The sequence below is a fragment of the Salvelinus sp. IW2-2015 genome, linkage group LG14 (genome assembly GCF_002910315.2).
Source record: "Salvelinus sp. IW2-2015 linkage group LG14, ASM291031v2, whole genome shotgun sequence".
NCBI classification, from domain to species: Eukaryota; Metazoa; Chordata; class Actinopteri; order Salmoniformes; family Salmonidae; genus Salvelinus; species Salvelinus sp. IW2-2015.
The window spans coordinates 42771344-42788063 of record NC_036854.1 but is presented as its reverse complement, the minus strand read 5'-3'; the positions used below and the strand labels follow the sequence as shown (position 1 = coordinate 42788063).

Sequence of the window (16720 nt, the reverse complement as noted above, 5' to 3'; positions counted from 1 at the left end):
CTCTCTCTCTCTCTCTCTCTCTCTCTCTCTCTCTCTCTCTCTCTCTCCCTCTCTCCCTCCACAGTGCATCTGCTCTCTTAATAAGCTGTCACATTCTCCAGGCCTTTTCCAAGTCAAACGAGAGCCGAGCGTGTTCCTAGCAGATCCGGAGTTCTGAGCAGAGCTTAGGCGCCGTGCTGGCCCGGGCCAGACCTCCCTCCTCAAGGCAAGATGCTCATTGTGTGTCAGCCACCTCCAGAGAATTTATTTAGCCCAGGCACGGAGGAGCAGGTAGTAACTAACTAGCTACACTCCAATACAATTCTACCCTAGCAGCAGTCTGTTGTCCCTCAGCAGTCTACAATTCTATATTACCATTTTATGACAAGTTTAAGGGTTTCATTCCAAGTTGTTCAGGGCCTTGGTTAATTGGCCACGAGATGCTCTTGAGCTAATATCAAAGTATTTGAGACAATGCCCTGTGGCAATGTGATGGTTGAGGACCATCTCCAGGCTCTGTCTAGGACTTTTCCGTACTGTAGTCAGGTCACCATAGCCAGACCAGAATCAGACCATCTCCAGCTTCTGTCTAGGACTTCTCCAAACTGGTCAGGTCACCATGCCAGACCAGATCAGACCATCTCCAGGCTCTGTCTAGGACTTTCTCTATACTGTCAGGGCAACCATGCCAGACCAGATCAGACCATCTCCAGGCTCTGTCTAGGACTTCTCCATTACTGGTTCGGTCACCATGCCAGACCAGATCAGACCATCTCCAGGCTCTTGTCAGGACTTTTCCATACTGGTCAGTGTCACCATGCCAGACCAGATCAGACCATCTTCCAGGCTCTGTCTAGGACTTCTCCATACTGGTCAAGTCACCATGCCAGACCAGATCAGACCATCTCCAGGCTCTGTCTAGGACCTCTCCATACTGGTCAGGTCACCATGCCAGACCAGATCAGCCATTTCAGGCTTCTGTCTAGACTTCTCCATACTAAGGTCAGGTCACCATGCCAGACCAGATTCAAGACCATCTCCAGGCTCTGCTAGGACTTCTCCTTACTGGGTCAGGTCACCATGCCAGACCAGATCAGACCACTCCAGGCTCTCTCTAGGACTTCTCCATACTGGTCAGGTCACCATGCCAGACCAGATCAGACCATCTCCAGGCTCTGTCTAGGACTTCTCGCATACTGTTCAGGTCACCATGCCAGACCAGATCAGACCATTCTCCAGGGCTCTTCCAGGACTTCTCCATACTGGTCAGGTCACCATGCCAGACAGATCAAGACCATCTCCAGCTCTGTCGAGGACTTCTCCATACTGGTCAGGTCACCAGGCCAGACCAGAATCAGGACCATCTCCAAGCTCTGTCTAGGACTTCTCCTTACTGGTCAGTCACCATGCCAGAACCAGATCAGACCATCTCCAGGCTCTGTCCAGGACTCTCTCCATTACTGGTCAGGTCCACCATTGCCAGACCAGATCAGACCATCTCCAGGCTCTGTCTCAGGACTTCTCCCTACTGCTCAGTCCCATGCCAGACCAGATCAGACCATCTCCAGGCTCTGTCTAGGACTTCTCCATACTGGTCAGGTCACCATGCCAGACCAGATCAGACCATCTCCAGGGCTCTGCTGTAAGCTGACCGGTGTGAGAGAAGAGGAGAACACAGCCAGCCTCGCCCTCTCTGGTGCTGGGAGACTGAATGGGGTAACCAGGGTTCTTGGGTAAACACAGACTGACAAGCATTTCTGTCTCAAGCCTGCACATCTGTCTGTGTCTGTCTGTGTGTGTCTGGCCCCCTGGTCTGTTTCCCCTGCATGGTACAGTCCTCCTCACAGTGTCTCCCTCCATGCTGAGAGGGGTTGATGAGGTGTTCTGAAGTTAGTAGCTGTAGTGATCTGGAGATGTGGATTCTTGATACTGGATACACTTCATTGGGTCCTGTTGGAAAATGGAGCGGAGGGGTGGAGGGATTGAAGGGGTTGGGTGAGTAGATCTGTGGAGTGGTCACGTCGAGTGCCTCTGTCCAGACGACATTAAGCAGGAGTTCCAGGCCTCCTCGCTGGCCCCGCAAGCCGAAACACAATCCAGCCCTCTCTCTCTTTCCATCTCTCACTACCTCAATCTTTCTGTCTGTCGCTCTCTTTCTTCAATCTTTTTCCTTCCCTCTCTTTTTTGTCTCTCTTTCTCTCCCTCCCACCATATCTCCTTCCGTCTTTCGTTCAGTCTCTCTCTCTCTCTCTCTTTCTTGTTGATGCTGTTCTGCCAGGCTGTTGTTAATGTCCCTGAGTGGTGCTGGTGTTTTTGAAGGATGTGCTCTCTTGTGGTCTGCCTGTCCTCTGTGTGTTGGTATTGGGCTGCCACACTACAGGCTGGCATTGAACCCAGGTTCACAGACATAACCTTTAACCTGGTAACCAAGACTAGGACCACCAGCCGGGGGTGAGGGTTCCAGGCTGATGACTGAAGATGAGGAAGACTGGTGTTCTGTTCTCAGGGGGGCTTAAATCCCCTCTGGAAAAGGTATCCTATTTCAAACATGAACATCTCATATTCATGTCCTCTATCCATGGGCTGTGGGTTATGTTCAGTGTATATCTGTGTGTATGTTAAGCCTGTTGGGTGTTATGGAACGGGACACAACCTGGTCTGTGGACTCCACTGAGAGATCAGGACACACCGGTTCATTGTAGCCTGTTTTCTGGAAGCTCCTCTCCCTGTAAAGGTAAACATTCATCCCTAAGCTCATCTGATTGTGCGACGTTCGGTGTGTCCTCCACTCACTGCAGTCAGAATCCCTGCCTTTGATTCCTGCCTGTGGGATTCTCTAGCTTCCAGGCTGTAGGTTGCTTTCCAAATGGTGCCCTATATCTTATTTAGTGCATTACTAGGATGCCATGTGGTATGCACCCTTCTGCTCTGGGTTTAACTAAGTCTTTGGCCTGGCGTTGCCTGGCTGTTACCCAACCTCTCAGTGTTAGACCTTTTTCCACCGCCACACAAAAACAGACAGACACACACCCTGCCTGCCTGCCAGGAGCGCAAGCAGAGTATTGCTGGTGGCCAGAAGAATGTAGGCTATGATATGTAAAGCAGCTCGTTATTACGTTAAAATACGTGACGGCGCTGGCTCCGAGCTGTCCCCTTAGGCAGACGGATGCATTCCTGTCCTCCGCTCTGCTCACGGACAGAGGCACCATCTGGACGTGGCCCTGTAGTTGTAAATAAAAAAGCATTGCCATCAGATCTCACATTCTAGAGCAGAGAAATTCCACAGTAACTAAGCATCAGACTGGGTCGGAGCGACTATGTGTCGGTGGAACTAGCTAAGCAGATGTGATTCTCATTCTGGAATGCTGGAGAGGCGAAGACAGTGCCGTTCTTTCTCGCTCTGATTCACCTTGTGTTTCAGAGTGATGGATGGATGTGCTGAAGAGAAAGTAACTAGAGCTTCTGCTGTGTCCTTTTATGGGCTGTGCTGTGAGAGTGTCAGCGGTAGATGAACCCTGTAGGCTACCGTAGAACGAGCTTCTGCTGTGTCCTTTTATGGGCTGTGCTGTGAGAGTGTCAGCGGTAGATGAACCCTGTAGGCTACCGTAGAACAGCAGACTGAGATAGTATTTAGCCTAGTCATCTGTCTGCAATGTGATTCGTACCTGTTATCAGAAGTATCTTGAGATGGGTCCAAGCTCCATCCCAAGCTCCATCCCTAGTCTCAAAGCTCCATCCACGTCTCAACGCCTCCTCTAGTCTCAAAGCTCCGTTGTCTCAAGCTCCACAGCCCTTGGTTCAAGCTCATCCAGCCTAGTCTCAAAGCTCATCAGCCCTGTTCAAGCTCCATCCCAGCCCTGGTCTCAAAGCTTCATCCCCAGCCGTCTCAGCTCCATGCCCAGCCCTGGTCTCAAAGCTTCATCCCGCCCTGGTCTCAAAGCTTCATCCCAGCCTGGTTCAAGCTTCCAGCTCTGGTCTCAAGCTTCATCCCGCTTGGTCTCAAAGCTTCATCCCAGCTCTGGTCTCACAGTCCATCCAGCTTCACTCCACAGCTCTGGTCTCAAAGCTCATCCAGCCTGGTCTCAAGCTCATCCCAGCTCTGGTCTCAAAGCTCATCCCCAGCTGTCTCAAAGCTCCATCCCAGCCCTAGTCTCAAAGCTCCAGCCCTAGTTCAAAGCTAGCCAAGCTCAGCTATCTCAGATCAAGCTCAGCCCTAGTCTCAAAGTCTCCCAGTCTCAAGCTCCATCCAGCCCTAGTCTCAAAGCTCCATCCCCAGCTCTGGTCTCAAAGCTCCTCCCAGCTCTGTCAGCTCCATGCTCTGGTCTCAAGCTCCATCCCCCTGGTCTCAAAGCTTCATCCCCAAGCCCTAGTCTCAAAGTCCAGCCCTAGTCTCAAAGCTCCAGCCTAGTCTCAAAGCTCCAGCCCTAGTCTCAAAGCCGAGCCTAGTCTCAAGCTCCGCTAGTCTCAAGCTCCAGCCTAGTCTCAATAGCTCTCAGCCCTAGTCTCAATGCCGCAGCCTAGTCTCAAAATGCCCAGCCTAGTCTCAAAGCTCCAGCCTAGAGTCAAAGCTCAGATCAAGCCGCCTAGAGTCAAAGCTCCAGCCCTAGAGTCAAAGCTCAGCCCTAGAGTCAAAGCTCCAGCCCTAGAGTCAGCTCAGATAGAGCGCTCAGCCTAGAGTCAAAGCTCCAGCCCTAGAGTCAAAGTCAGCCAGAGTCAAACCCAGCCCTAGCCCTAGAGTCAACCCAGCCCTAGCCCTAGAGTCAAACCCCAGCCTAGCCCTAGAGTCAAACCCCAGCCTAGCCTAGTCTCAATGCTCCAGCCGCTAGCGTCAAAGCTCCCAGCCAGCGCCAAGAGTCAAGCTCCAGCCTAGTCTAGCTCCAGCTCTGGCTCAAAGCTTCACCAAGCTCTGGTCTCAAAGCTCATCCTCAGCTCTGGCAAAGCTCATACGCTCTGCCCTAGTCTCACAGCTCCATCCCAGCCCTAGTCTCAAGCTCCACCCAGCCCAGCCCATCCGCACAAGCTCAGCCTAGTCTCAATCCGTCTGCTAGATCTAGTCAGCTAGCTCATGCTCCCAAGTCTCAGCTCAGCTAGTCTCAAAGCTCATCAGCCCTAGTCTCAAACAGCTCGCTAGTCTCAACGTCATCAGCCTAGTCTCAACTAGCCCAGCCTAGTGTCCAAAGCTCAGCCTACAAAGCTTAGCCTAGTCTCAAAGCTCAGCCTAGTCTCAAAGTCAGCTCAGCCTAGTTCGACGCTCGCCTAGTCCTCAATGTCCATCCCATCCTGTCTCAAAGCTCCAGCCCTAAGTTCAAAGTTCCAGGCTAGTCATCAAGCTCCAGCTAGTCTCAAGCCAGCCGCTAAGTTCAAGCTCCGCTAGTTCCAGCTCGCGCTAGTTCACAGCTCAGCCTAGTCTCAAAGCCAGCCCTAGCCCTAGAGTCAACCCTAGCCCTAGTCTAATGCTCGCAGCCCTAAGTAAAGCTCAGCCAGCCAAGAGTCAAGCCCAAGCACTAGTCTCAAAGCTCCAGCCCTAGTCTCAAAGCTCAGCCTAGTCTCAAATCTCATCCTAGTTCAAGTCATTCCCTGCCCTAGTCTCAAAGCTCAGCCCTAGTTCAAGCTTCCCAGCCAGCCTAGTCTCCAAGTAGGCCTAGTCTCAAGCTCCATCCCCTGCTAGTCTCGAAGCTCCAGCTAGTCTAATGGCGGTCCCCCAGCCCAGCCCTAGTCTCAAGCTCCATCCCGCCTAGTCTCAAGCTCCATCCGCCAGCCTAGTTCAAAGCTCCATCCAGCCTAGTGCAAAGCTCGCATCCTGCCTAGTCTCAAGCTCCAGCCTAGTCTCAAAGCTCCAGCTCAGCCCTAGTCTCGAAAGCCCAGCCTAGTCTTAATGCTCCATCCCAAAGCCCAGCTGCAATAGTCTAGTCAAAGCTCAGCCCTAGTCTCAAGCTCCGCCTAGTCCTCAAAGTCCAGCCCTAGTCTCAAAGCTCCAGCGCTAGTCTCAAAGCCTGCCAGTCCCTAGTCTCAAAAGTCTATCCAGCTCAGCCTAAGTCTCAAAGCTCCAGCTCCTAGTCTCAAAGCTCCGCACCCAGTCCAGCCCAGCTCAAACTCAAGCTCCCCTAGTCTAAGCTGCCAGCCTCGTCTCAAAGGCTCCAGTCCCACCGCTAGTCTAAAGCTCCTCCGCCAGCCTAGTCTTCAAAGCTCAAGCCCTAGTCTCAAGCTAGTAAGAGCAGAGGAGAGCCCAGTTTAGGCGCTCCTTCCAGATTAGTAATCACACACACAACGAGGCACCGTCCTGCGCGCTCCTCCCCAGACTTAGTAATACACACACACCACAGAGGCACGTCCTGCATGGCTTCCCCTCCCCAGATTAGTAATCACACACACCCACACAGAGCACCGTCCCTGCAGCGCTCCCCTCCCCAGATTAGTAATCACACACACCCACACAGAGCACCGTCCCTGCAGCGCTCCCCTCCCCAGGATTTAGTAATCACACACACGCACAACAGAGCACCGTCCCTGCAGCGCTCCCCTCCCCAGATTACCAGGGGACACGCCTAATGCAGTGTTTTTATGGCCGAGTAATGTGGATTTATCTTGGGGATTGGAACCCTTGGTGGGGACCAGATCTCCTGTACTGTTACTGGTACTGTAGCCTACAGCCTTAAACCTGACCCGGTAACAATGCTGCTCTTGTCTAACTCTCATTCTGTCTGGCTGTCTGACTGAGACACTGGGTGATTTAGCTCCAGAGACCTCCTGGCTGAATCCGATACTGGTATATTACCACAATATAAAGACAATATTAAATATATAAGCAATAGAAAATGATCTAATCTATGGTCAATATCAGTGGTTCCCTAACTTTTTTGAACCATGGCAAACCTTGATGGGATAAAAGAAATTCTGCTGCTCACCTAAAATGTCCCTATTAATTGATTTGGTGATATTGACTGATATTTTCAGTGACAAAGGTTTTCTATAGATTAAATAGGATTTATTTGAACTWTTTTCATGTTTTGTGTACCCCTTTTAAGAGCGTCCCGCAATCCACGCCACAGTGAAAAAAATGTTACTCCGGTAAAATCGTTTTTTCTTTTTCCCAGGAGGCTAGCAGTTTTCTGCATTGTAAAGGTGCAACCACTGACACAAAGCCATGTTCCGTTTTGTTTCTACAGCAGATGCTGGGGTTCAGGTAAACCGAATCAGACTTGCTTGTACTAATGGTTCTCACAAGTCAAAAAATACAATGACTATGCTGGTGATGTACACTGCTCAAATGATACAGATGTAACCATGTGCCATGCAATACATTGTCTGAGTGGCACTGGTCGTTCCAGTGAAAATTCCATGTATGTTGATAAGTGACTGTTCCAAAACATTTGGAAAAGTTTTGCGGCCCACCTGAGTTCCTCAAGGCACACCGGTTAAAAACCTCTGGTCTRTATGGGACTTCCAAAATGTATGCCCTTCTCCTAATCATAGATTGGGTAATTTTCTCTTGTAGCTATGTTGGAATCTATTTCTCTTCTATAAAAACAAGCACATTCCCTCTGCAATGCTCTGCATACGTTTTATTTTCATGTTGTTTTGTTAAAATATACAATTTTAAATCCCCCTCCATTTTTTTCTACCTCTTTCTGTGACCGCAAATATTAGCCATTGAAATTGACGTTAGAGGAGACTAATTCCATCCTGCGTAATTTACACATTCCTCCCATGCAGGCGCATTCCTGTTTTTATTCACACACAGGCTGTGACGTTGTCCGGGTAACATAGTTCTCATAAAGCCAGAGAAGTTTTAATTACACAGCAACTGTAGTTGTTAACAACGTGTCAGAAAAAAACCTTCCCCCAAACTCTTCTCTCCTCCTCCTCCTCCTAGTGAGTGATTCATTGGTTGCGGTTTGTCACTGCTCCATGTCTGCAGAGAGAGGGAGAGTATTGGAGAGAGGGGAACAGAGAGCGAGAGAGAGAGAGAGGGAGTGAGAAAGAAAGATTGAGTGAGTGCCGTTCTGCGTAGGCCCTCCAGGCACCTAGCCGTTCCAAGCTCCAGGGCCAGGACTCTTCTGTCATTGTCACCCCAGCCAGAGGGCTCTCTCCTCCAGCCTCGTGGTGCTGGAATGTAGGCTGGCTGCTGAGACATCTAGGAATGATCCAGGGCTTGGGCCCAGCTGTCGCTCAACCCTTGGCCCAGCTCCACACCCCGGTCCTGGGATAGAGGGATGGTGCGAGAGGCAGTAGGTGGGTGTTTGTCCCTCTACGATTTGCTGATAGGCCCTGACAACATCCTGTTTTGTTGTGGCATTCTTTGGCAGCAGTTCATACATCACACATGACGGGGCGCGTTCGTTAATTCAATCTGGAGTGCCAGAGTGCGCTCAGAGTGCACTCTGGGCGTTCATAAATTCTGAGCGTTTCCCTCTCGGAACGTTCAGAGTGCACACTAGACACTCTGGCCGAGGAGTAGGGTTGATCCGAGTGTTCTGACCTCATAACGACAGTCAAGCCCCCAAGCTAACTGGCTAACGTTGGCTAGCTTGCTAGCTACTTCCAGACACAAATGAGAACACCTCACTCTGACCATTTTACTCTCCCTAGCAGAGCTGGTTAGGCTGTTCATGTTAACCGGAGCTTTGGTTACTCTAACTGTGCAACAATTTAAGTATGCTTCTTTGACAACGTTTACTGACACCGGCCATATTCAACGGGTGTTGAGCGTTTGTAAATTCATCAGTTATTCTGGGCTCTGGCACACTCAGACGAGAGTGCTCTGAAATCGGAGTAGATAGCCAGAGTGAATTTATGAACGCACCCAGGAGTGTCAGCTGGGTTGGATGTCACTGACACATCTAATCATAATGATATTATCAGCTTCTCTGTCTCTGTCTCTGTCTCTGTCTCTGTCTCTCTCTCTCTCTCTCTCGCTCTCTCTCTTTCCGTCTCACAATTCAATTCAAAGAGCTTTATTGGCATGGGAAACATATGTTAACATTGCCAAAGCAAGTGAGGTAGATAAAAAGTGAAATAAAAAATAAAAATGAACAGTAAACTTTACACTCACAGAAGTTCCAAAAGAATAAAGACATTACAAATGTCATATTATGTATATATACAGTGTTGTTACGATGTACAAATGGTTAAAGTACAAAAGGGACCATAAATATGGGTTATATTTACAATGGTGTTTGTTCTTCACTGGTTGACCTTTTCTTGTGGCAACAGGTCACAAATCTTGCTGCTGTGATGGCACACTGATGTCTTTGTTATGGAAGGTTTGGGAATCGCTTCCTTTTTTGTCMTTGTAGAATTTAACGGCTCTTTTCTGGATTTTGATAATTAGCGAGTATTGGCCTAATTCTGCTCTGCATGCATTATTTGGTGTTCTACGTTGTACACTGAGGATATTTTTGCAGAATTCTGCATGCGGAGTCTCAATTTGGTGTTTGTCCCATTTTGTGAAATTCTTGTTGGTGAGCGGACCCAGAACCTCACAACCATAAGGGCAATGGGTTCTAATAACTGATTCAAGTATTCTTTGTGAATTACTGTGGGCTGAAGATTTAGGCCAAGGTAAGTAGAGTTTTTTTTTTTTGTGTGGCTCTATGGCAAACGGTGTTCGATCTCTCACTTTCTCTCTTCTCTCTCTCTCTCTTCTCTCTCTCTCTCTCTCTCTCTCTCTCTCTCTCTCTCTCTCTTCTCTCTCTGTCTCTTCTCTTCTCTCTTTCTCTCTGTCTTTGGTCTCTCTTCTCTCTGTCTTTCTGTTCTCTTTCTCTCTCTCCTCTCGTCTCTCTCTCCTCTCTATCTCTCTCTCTGTCTCTGTCTCATCTGTCCTTCTGTCTCTGTCTCTCTGTCTCTGTCTCTGTCTCTCTGTCTCTCTGTCTCTCTGTCTCTCTGTGTGTGTAAAGTGTTGAAACATATGTTATTTTTCCAGTTTATTTTCCTGTCCTGGGACTAAAGTTGTGTTCTGGTGCTGCGGTCCTATATTGATAGTATTTAGTGAAGCTGTTGAAATGTTTAGTAATCGGTAACCACCAGAGCTTATCCAGTAGGTGGAGGAGAGCAGGATTGATGGTACAGTTGGAGAATGAACTGAAAAACACTAAAGCAGTCTGTTGTGCTCCTGTAGCCCTCTGGGAATGACTTTCTTTTGTGTGTGTGGGTGTGGGGGGTGTTAACAGACACTAGTGTGTGTTTCCCTAGCCCAGCCTCCCCCTCTCTGACCACAACAGTCTCTTCTTTCTTTCATTTAGTCTCTTCTTTATTTCTCTTCGTCTCCTTTCTTTCTCTTAATCTCTCCTTTCTTTCSGTCTCTCCTTCAGATCCATGAGAGACTGCAGCACTATGAGGAGCGTAGTCCCTCCCCCATCCTGGACAGTGCTGGCTTCCTGGCCGCTGACGTAAGTAGCCCCCCCCTCGCCCGGTTTGCACACACACACAGTACACCTATACACACGCGCGCACACACACACCCTACCCCCGCTGAGTTTCCCGCTGGGAGTCAGATGAGGTTTCACTGTTGTTATTTCTCCTCCTGCGACCTTTCACCTCTCTCCATGTAGCTACCTAGCTCCTCTCACTCTCAGAATGATATGACACGCCTTTTCCAATAACACTGCACCCTTAGATCCCATCTCTCCTTCCTCTCCCTCTCATCTCTCTCCTTTCTCCCCCTCTTCTCCCTGACCCCCCTCCCTCCTTTCTCCCCCCTTCTTCCCATACGTCTCGCTGCTACGGAATAGAAAATCCAGCTCCCATGGCCCCAGGGAACAAGTGATCATTTTCAAAGGGCATAAGGAAGGAGGGAGAGAGTGAAAAAGGGCAACAATTCAGAGGAAGGTTAAAAGATGGATGAGAACGTCAGGGCGGAGGACAAGAAGAGACGAAGCGTCAGATGAAAGAGGAGAAATGACTCGGGGAGCATAAATATAGGAGAGAAGCGAGAGAGAGGCGATGTCACACCATCACCTGTGGCACACGGCCCCGTCAATTTATTAACCTGTCGTCCTCTCCCCAAAATGCCAACACTCTGCGTGTGTGTCTGTGCGTGCATGACAGAGTACCAATATGGCTGCCAGCGATGGGTTATTTACTTCCATCATCTGTACGGCTGTTAAACTCTCTGCTCCTCTCATCATCAGAGCTCTGAAAACCCTTCTCTGTCATTATTAACTAAACATATATCACATTGTGTTGGTGCTGCTTCTTCCTATTGGTCAGTAATGGAACTAGCAGCGTTACAAACACACACACACACACATACACACACACACACACACACACGTGCATGGTTGCACAAGAGCATGCGTACACACACACACCTGTATAAACCACTGATCCAGTCTGGTTTAGTAAAGTGGTGGTTTAATGATGTGTGGTTGTGTTTTAAATCCCCTGTTCTGTTTATTGTAATCAAAGTGCTGTGGAGTATTCCTCAACTCCTTCTAAAGAGCACCGAGGAGGCCTGAGGAGAGAGGAGAGCGAGGCAGAGAGTCAAAGGGATCTGAGAGAAAGAGAGAGGTGGAGTGTGTCTTGTGGGTTATTTTATGGCCTGGCTGAGCTGGCTGTGTGTTTCTTTAGCTGAGGGTGCCTGAGTCTCAGGACTGTTGTTGCTGTCTTGCAAACTCCATTGCTGTCATTGTTAAGCGGCCTGCCGTGACAATGACCGCACAAACAGCRCTGGGACTGGAGAGACTGGTCTGGTCTGGCCCAGAGAAACTCTAGAAGACCGATGGATGTATGGATGGCAGGATGACAGACGGAACCCAGGTCACCGGGTCCACAACACAGCACCAGGGACTTAGTGCACAATACTGCTGTTTGTCTATTGTGTGGGAGAGAGAGAGACAACTTATTTTTCCTTCTCCCTCTCTCCCTCCATGGGTCATGGCAAGCTTCCTTCTCTGTATTTATTTAAGGGATCCACCTATCAGCCCCCRGTTCATTTTTAAAATGACCGCGTTTGAAATGTGCGCTTCCTCGTAAATGCTGTGAGAAACCTCAGATATCAGGATAAAGATGATTTATCAGAGCGGTCCGGAGTGACAGAGCCACCAACCAGAACCATTCAGAGCACTTGTGTTTTTAAGAACTATGTGTGTTTTTAAGAAGTATCCCTTTTCAACCGCGTCGTCTCGCCGAGCGTCGAAATGWAAGCTATTGAAGTCATTGTGTGTAGTAGAGTGTATGGTATTAAACTTCTTGAGTAGAGGAAGTCTTGGTGAAATTCATTTTGGGGTTGAGTTTCGTTTATGGAGGTTGAATTTATTGCCTCACATAAAATGACACTTCAACCCCTGTCTGCCCTCGTGCACTGTCTAGAGCGGTCTCAGCAGGTGACTCCATCCACAGACCCACCAGACCTCTACTGCTGCTGCTATAGGACAGACCTCATGAGTCCTCACAATACCTGGCTGGCTTGATGAAATACTATTACACACGCGCAACCACATGCATGCATACACACACACACACACACACACACACACACACACACACACACACACACACACACATAAAAGGCCCATAAACTCACAAGCACAAATTCATTACACACAAGGCCACAGCTCCCAGCAAATGTCTGTCTCCTTTACCCTGGCCCTCTCCTCTGTTGGTTGTCCTCCCATCCTCTCTAGTCTGTCATTCTCCAGACTGGCCACCAGGTGGGCCCAGAGAGAACCTCTCTCTTCTCTCTCTCCACACTGACTGTCAATCCACAGTTACATTGCATTGATTCACAGGTAACTGGCAAAATAAGGGAAACTCTTGAGTAAATGAYGGAAACAAAGTATATTGAAAGCGGGTGCTTCCACATAAGTGTGGTTCCTGAGGTACTTAAGCAGTTAAACCATCCCATCATGCTTARGGTCATGTGGGTCGTTTGTGTCTCAGTCACCAGATCTCAACCRAATTGACCGTTTTCTACCACCATCAACAAAATATGGAATTTCTTGTGGAAAWATAATGTRGCATCCCTCCAATAGAGTTCCAGACACTTGTAGAATCTAWGCCAAGGTGCATTGAAGCTGTTCTGTCTCGTGGTGGCCCAACGCCSTTTATGTTGGCGGTTCCTTTATTTTGGCAGTTACCTGTACCTTCTTTGTCTTTTGTCTTAAAGAAGTGTTACAAACTGACAAATATTGTCCGTGTATATGAATGTTGAACTGATTTCCGCTGGATCTTTCAGGTAAGTAATTGCCATTAGGACAGACAGACCTGAAGACGTTGATGTTCGCTTCAGTGTCTTCTTCTTCAGTCTCATGGTGTCATCCAGCGCCAAGCCCGTTTTAGCATGTCCAGGAGACAGAACCATGTATTTACCTTATGTTGTGGAAACATCTGGTGTAAAATTCAATCACAAAAAGACGAGCTTTAATTGAACAAGATGTGCGCATCGGTTATAGCCAGACGCAGGTTTTTATTTGTGTTTGAAATAACGTAATGGGTTTCATGGCCGCGGGAACCGTAAACTCAGTGCTCCACATCAAGCCTGTCTAAACAGACATCAGTGTGGGGCTGGCCATGGGGTTACGACTGAAATACACTCAGCCACAGTCCACAAAGTAGACACACACACACACACAGAGAGAGAGAGAGAATGGAAAGTGTGATTGTAGCGTAGAAGCATGAAGGTAGTATAGAGTATGTTGTGTCATCTTTCCTCCCTAGTGAGTTATGAGCTGAAGCCTTTAATAAGACAATAAAAGGACCTGTTCTCTCTCGTAGCAGTTCACTTTGGCAAGGGATGATGTCTGTACAGAGCAAGATGCTCACAACCTCATCTTTATTTTTCTCTTGGCTCTCTCACACACCGTCTGTCTCTTCAGAGGGCAACAGAGTGCAGTAGTGACTCCTCTCTCTCTCTCTGTGGTGATGACGTATACTCCTGGGATGAACTGGGGGGGGGGGGGGGGGGGCAGTGACATTGACCTGGGTCTACTGGGCTGTCCTTAACACCTGGCAGCTCTCTGTCCCTGGAGGGGACTCACCAAGTGGAAAACCCCCTCCAGGACATGTGTTTTTGTCACAGAAGAGGTGAGAGGGCCTCCACGGCCCTTTCCTTCACCCCTGCTGCCCTTGTACCTCACCCCTACCTGACTGCTACCTCACCCTGGACGTCATTTGTCAAACATCCTCCGCTCTTTTCCTCTGTAATCATCACACACTAGTTTGGGTGTGTGTCTGGCTGTGTGTGTGTGGGAGGATGATGTTCCTTGAACTGTTCCCCTCGGCTTTAGACCCCCGTTACTGTGAACTGAAAAGTATGCACTCAGTCTACTGGTGGTCGCTCACTCTGAGCAACAGAGAGCAGTGTGTGTCAGGGTTAGGGGTCAATTCCTTTTCTATTCCAGTCAATTCAGAAAGTATACCAAATTCCACTTCCTCATTTTCCCCATTGAACAGCATTGACGAGAATTGGAATTAGAATTTCAGTGTACTTCCTGAATTGACTAGAATTGAATTGGATTGACCCTAACCCTGGTGTGTGGGTTTTTTGGTACTCCCCTCCTCCTCCCACACACTCCTCCTCTTGTCCCTGCCAGTGGGAGGATTCTCAGAGCTCTTGTGATTTTTCACCGGGGCTCGTTGAACAGACGCGGTTCAGGCGGTTCTCCTCCTCATCCCCGTTCACTCACAAGCGGCCCTTTGTCTGGGCACTCAGCCGCTCCTTCGCCGCTTCTCTCCAGCCCTCCTCACCCCCAGGGAACCACGGCTCTCTCTGCCAGGGCACCCATAAATCAGCTCCTGTCCAGTCCACGGAGATGAGACCGGCCACCCCCTCTAGACAACCAGACAACCACGGGCCTGGTCCAGGCAGCAGCCCACCAAGTTTGGGTCTGGGCCCCTGGCTTTTGCTCGGGTGCTGAAGCAGAGKGTATTAGGGAGACATCAGATTGATGGGCTGTCTCTCTTCATGCTGCCTGGCGGCCCTCAGCACACAGACAGGGATTATTACCTCTAGAGCATGACTGGGGCCTCTTTTTGTCTGGCCTTGTTACATACTGACCAAACTGCTTGCACGCCTGCTGATTTTGTACCCCACACCAGACCGATCAGGACACGCATGCAGGTTGAAACATCAACAACTCTGAACCAATTATATTCGTTTGGGGACAGGTCGAAAAGCATTAAACATTTATGACAATTTAGCTATCTAGCTTGCGGTTGCTAGTTAATTTGTCCTGGGACATAAACATAAACGCTCAAGGACAGAACTACATACATTTGTTTTAAAGACACACGTAGCCTACATATCAATGCATACACACAAACTATCTATGTCAAATAGTGGAGAGGCGTTGTGCCGCAAGGTGTTGCTTTATCTGTTTTTTGAAACCAGGTTTACTGTTTATTTGAGCAATATGAGATGGAAGGAAGTTCCATGCAATAAGGGCTCTATATAATACTGTACGCTTTCTTGAATTTGTTCTGGATTTGGGGACTGTGAAAAGACATGTCTGGTGGGATAAGTGTGTGTGTCAGAGCTGTGTGTAAGTTGACTATGCAAACAATTTGGGATTTTCAACACATGGGTGTTTCTTATAAAGAAGAAGTGATGCAGTCAGTCTCTCCTCAACTCTTAACAAGAGAGACTGGCATGCATAGTATTTATATCAGCCCTCTGATTTCAATGAAGAGCAAGACGTGCCGCTCTGTTCTGGACCAGCTGCAGTTTAACTAGGTCTTTCCTTGCAGCACTGGACCATATGACTGGGCAATAATCAAGATAAGATAAAACTAGAGCCTGCAGGACTTGCTTTGTGGAGTGTGGTGTCAAAAAAGCAGAGCATCACTTTATTACGGCTAGACCTCCTCTCCCCAATCTTTACAACCATTAAATCTATATGTTTTGACCATGACAGTTTACACTCTAAGGCAGGGGTGTCAAACGTCAAATGGACGGAGGCCAAATAAAAAATTTACTTAACAAGCCGAGGGCCGGACTGTTCAGACTAGATGTTCATGTGAAAAATTATTTCAATGACGCATCGTAGTCTAGTGAACCTAAATTGAACCTACCATTGAAGTACTGAAACCTAACTGGCAATGGTTGTTTTCCTCTGCTCAGAACTCACATTTTAAAAAGTAGGTGCCCTGTTTTCTGGGCAAACTTCGTCACAACACCTTAACTCAGGCAGTCTTGTGATGAAGATGCCCCTCCGTAAATGGCGGACTGAATTTAGCGATCACTCTTCTGCCAACAATAATAAACCTGCAGCACTGGCCCTTGGATCGCTGTTGAACAGAGCCGTCATTTAGTGGGGGAGTGGGGCGGTCGTGACGAGGCGCTGCGGGCGGTGGGCCGGGCGCGCCGGGGCGGCAGCGGCCCGCCTCTTGATTAATCTCTCATGCCTTTGATAGCCTTTGTTCCTATGTCCATCATTCTCTTGTTTTTGTCTCCGCACGGGTGTATTCGTTTCATAATGTCGTCCTCAGATATTACTCTTTCAGCTAGCCGCCACACTTCTCTCCCACACAAGACCACACAGGGTTTATCCAGCTACCTCCGTGACAACATATACTATCCGGACTCCACCTTGTTTGAAACTCACGCCAGGTTCCTCAGTGTCCACCTTCCGCTTTTGCCTTTTGATATGGGTTATCCTGAAAGTTTAAGTTATCTGTGATGCGACGACTGCTGTGCCAAGATAAATAGTTTGAAATGAAGCAAGCCTACTGCTCGGTGCCTCACGTTGCATTTGGCGAATGTCAGTATTAGGTGCCGTGCTAAAAGATCTGCGGATCTCTCTCT

At 48.7% G+C, this 16720-nt stretch overlaps 1 pseudogene; it reads left to right on the top strand.

The window, feature by feature from the left end:
• LOC111973565 (MAGUK p55 subfamily member 7-like) overlaps window positions 1-16720 on the top strand; it is a 173846-nt pseudogene that overhangs the window by 38675 nt on the left and 118451 nt on the right.